General features: G+C 41.0%; 1 pseudogene; it reads left to right on the top strand.

The window, feature by feature from the left end:
- The first annotated feature begins 3,692 nt into the window (after positions 1 to 3,692).
- Positions 3,693 to 4,334, top strand: part of LOC148716540 (uncharacterized) — a 1,541-nt pseudogene continuing 899 nt past the window's right edge.

Raw genomic sequence — 4,334 nt, 5'->3', positions numbered from 1 at the left:
AATTTTGGTTATGCTATTGTTGAGATTCTTAGTTACAATATCCATAGACTCCGAAAATGACCGTTCAACATTTGCATCATCGTAAGTAACACTAACAACGTTATATTCCGTTACAGTGGCAAGCTTTCATTAATTCTAGTTACGACAAGTTATTCTTAACGTTATCCAAAATAAAAAGTAGTTGAAATATCTTGGTTACAGGGCATGAAAATGCTACATACAGATAACATAATATTAATAATAAAACTGTTGCTTTATCTCAACTTGTTCTCTGCTTTTCCTACACGCGTCAACTCAAGACGAGGTTCGAAAGCTGATAAAATGCGGTGAAAGAAAACCGCAACTGTCAGATTAAGTGATCCAGTTTAAGGAATTGGATAATCTCAGAGTATAGTTTAAGAGCCTCGCGTTCATTTAAAGGTGGAGAATAATCTGGTTTGATCAATCTCACTAACTCTTCTATATCCTCGTTATGGTCGACACAATTCTCGGCATACATCTCTTTGCACTGATTTACATTCTCGATGTAGACATTTACCAAGTAGTTGTGTGTTCCATAGATTTCGGGTGTAAAAGACATGACGTCTGGTTTTCCACCCTCCACTTCCAGTCGTTGTTGTCGCTGAATGTTATGCGTATTCCACAACTCTGCTACAAGATGTAATTCCTGGCGAAGGATAGGCAAAAAAAAAAATTCTGAGACATTCCGTGACGAGGTAATCTTCATGGTACAAACCACAATCACGGAGGTCTTTAAAAAAGTTTATCCACCATCCCCCTCCACCCTTTCGAAATTTAGACCACCAAGCTTCTATGCGTTGATTTCCGGTGCTTTTTCCTTCGATGAAACTTCCACTTCCAAAAAAATGGTCATCGTCATGCCAACGAAAAAATTGTTGAAGAGTGCCAACGATTGTGTTTTCCGTTCCCCGGTTACAGCGCATCCTTCTTGGAACCCCTCCAAGTCGTAGAATAGCATTTAGGTAGTTTGAGGCAATAACCCTGAGATTTTTGTTCGTGGAACCGACTTCTAACCAAAGAATTCGCCTTGAGAAGCCGTCTACTGCGCCATGAACGAAAAAGACAAAGGGTGCAAGCTTATCCCATCTGTCAACGTGCCACAAGAAGTTTGGCCCTGGAGTGACGTATCTTCGTCTCTTTAGCCTACGTCTTTGACGACGCTCCACTCCCTCAGGGTCTAAAACCCGAAGGGATTTCATTACAGTATCTCTTCTTACTTGCAAATTGTAATTTCGCCTTAAGCGTCTCGTCAGTTGACGATAGCCCAGAAAGGAACCACACGAGTTCTCCAATTCTTCCCGAATAGCAGCCACTATTCGCTCAAGGGGCGATTTGTTGTTGTATCTCGCCCTAGTAAGTCCCAAACGTTGTAAAATTCGTTTTAAAGTACGCAATGAGAGTACTATGCCATGTTGTAAAGCTAAAAAGCCAGTAATTTCAGCGTTGGTAAATCCTTGAGAGAAGTAGTGTCTGATTGCATTTTCTCTCTCAAAGCCAGAGTGTTTGTTTAGAGCAGGTGTGTAGACAGGTAAAACGCTCTGCACTAGACATAGCGTGTTTAGAAGGAAGATAAGATGAAGCAACCTGTTTCAGAACATAATAAACCTCAACTAAAGTACCATTCACTCGCGTCTTAAATAGGATGATTAAAACAAGCAAGGATCAGGGACTTTTCACTTACCGAAACATGATGACGCACACTGACGGATTCCAAATGTTTTTTTCACGTTTGGAAGACTGAGGACAGAATTCTGAAGTCTGAAGTCTGAAGTCTAATTTCGTGAACTGTGAAGGCTTAAATCTTCAACTCTCCAGTCTGAAGTCTGAGGTTTGAAGTCTGAAGTCTGGAGTCCCTTCTCGGCTTTCGTAGCAAGGTAATGAAGTTTACCTCCAATATCTTCACCATTACGACATAGCAATATCAATAATGTTGTAAAGCAAACAGCAATGACTTTCACGCCCATTCTGGGAATCACGTTCTCTTGAATATGATCAATGCAGTGCAAATATTATTGTAAGCATTAGCATGAATGTGAATTCATACGCCTACATTCTTGAAGACATAACTCATGTTTTCCTGTTAAATTAAATGGTATTAAAAGTTCTGTCAATGTTTGATTTCTCTATTATTTACATGGAAGTTTATGGGTCGATACAAAGATATGCTCCTGTTATTTTGCGGTAAGGTAAGCAGATATCTGCATGTAGTAATTTTAATACGTTTCCTAGCTCATTTCTATTAATCTAAGATATTACCTCATTGCTACTTATCTGCAAAAATTGCTGTTGGGCAATGCAAACAACCAACATACCCAAACTATGCCAAAAGATGCAGATTTCAGGAAGGAAAAACAAGAGAGACGTCAGAACAAATGGTGGCAGCCATTGCAAAAACGTTGACTTCGAATTCTCGCCTCGGAATACTAGGCTTCGGGGTTTCGCCTGGGCAATAGTTAAATAAAAGTGAGTCGTCTAATTTCGCTGCAAGCGGCGACCTAGCGATAAAATCAGTGTTTGTAAACATCGTTTACTCCGCCATTTTGAATTCTCAGGTGGGTTACCGCTGTACACCCGTTCCCTGTTCGCCGTTCCCCGTTACCAGTTTTAGTAACATCCGCCAGAAAACGAAAAAAACAACGGAAAAGGAGGCGGCATCAGCGCCGTCACGATTCGCTTCACTTGTCCGAGGGTGAAATACAACAAATTTTGACAGAAGGACACCCTGGTAAAACCAAACAAATGACAAACTGGTCTGTTTCAACCTTGAAAAGTGAACTTAAATTTTTCCGCTTTAAAATTGTTAAATATATATTTACATGTTGTTCTTGGAAATAGTAAAACTCACGGAAAAATTGTCTGCAAAAGTATTACCACATTTAATTACATCAAATTACAGATGTAGCGATAACAGTCTTTCTGTCTGCTTTTCCTTCACGAAAATAACTTTTAAATGGTTTCTTTTTAAACTCAAAGAAAACTTCTTTTTTTGTAGCTTGGTGTAACGAGAAACAAATACAAACTCCGATGGAAAACATGCCGGTAGGACAACTGGGCACAAACAAATATTTCGCTTATCGTAAACAATCACTTCTCATATTGTTCTCCAATTTTCCCCCCGGATTTGATGCACAATTCCACCGGCTATGTTATAAAACAATTGGTTCATGCCTTTAGCTGTATACTATCGAGTTATGGAGCACGTGGGAGGTTTGGAGAGTACTCAAGAAGCTAGAGTTGCCCTCGGCTATTGCCTCGGGCAACTCTTACGCTTCTTTCGTGCTCTCCAAACTTCTCGCGTGCTCCATAACTCGATAGCGCACCCTAAGGCATGAACCAATTGTTAAATGGTCACGGGGCAGGGCTCAAGCAATGTAACATTGTATATATCACCCTCTAGGGCTTACATGTGCTTTTGAAAAATTTGGTTTGACTGAATTACAAAGCTCGCCAATTGCTTTTTCCATCCTCTTTCTCGTGGCCTTTAGTAGCCTGTGTCTGCGCTTTGGTTGCCCTCACCTTTTCTGGGGCAAAAGCTTTATTTGTGAAGTAAGACAATGAAAGTTCTTCAAATTTTGTAATGGGGTGGCTATGTGCCTTTGCTCGAAGCTATACATTATTTCAATTACATAAACAATTAAAGGAGCTGCGAGTCTTTTGCTTATTAGAGAGAGCTTAAGCACCAGACGTTCTTGACAACACGAACGGCAGAGAAGCCGCGTAAGACTGGATCGAGGCCTTCGTTCTTGGCGCGAAATAGGAAGGTTAAGCAGTCGACGTTTTTCAGACACGGACTTCTACCCGTGTTGACATGTCTTCGCTAAAAGATGCTAGAGATATGACCTTAATAAGCCATAGCCAAGGTCTAATTACGGACGAAGAGCTTTTACTACTCCTTGAAGAAAACACTTCCAGAAATCCTGATTTTTCCTATGATGCTTACGATCGCTTTGATTTAGAAAACATGGAAGAAGCCGAGTGCAAATCGGAGTTCAGATTGGAGAAGCGCGATATTCCTCTTTTAGCCGTAGCTCTTGGCATGCCAGACACCTTTACCTGCCCCCAGAGGTCAGTGGCCGATGGTGTCTAGGGTTTATGTATGGTTCTAAAGCGAATGAGTTTCCCTTGCCGCTACAGTGATATGATATACCGCTTTGGAAGACCAGTTCCCGTTCTCAGTATGGTCACAAACCAAGTTGTAGATTACATCTATCAAGCCCATGGACATAGACTAACTCAGTGGAATAATCTGCTACTAAATCCTGCCGCATTGCAGAGGTACGCCAACGCCGTAGCAAGAAAAGGAGCGCCACTTG

The sequence above is a fragment of the Stylophora pistillata genome, chromosome 14 (assembly GCF_964205215.1).
Source record: "Stylophora pistillata chromosome 14, jaStyPist1.2, whole genome shotgun sequence".
NCBI lineage: Eukaryota > Metazoa > Cnidaria > Anthozoa > Scleractinia > Pocilloporidae > Stylophora > Stylophora pistillata.
The sequence above is the reverse complement of the archived record's forward strand: the minus strand, read 5'-3'. Positions and strand labels throughout refer to the sequence as shown.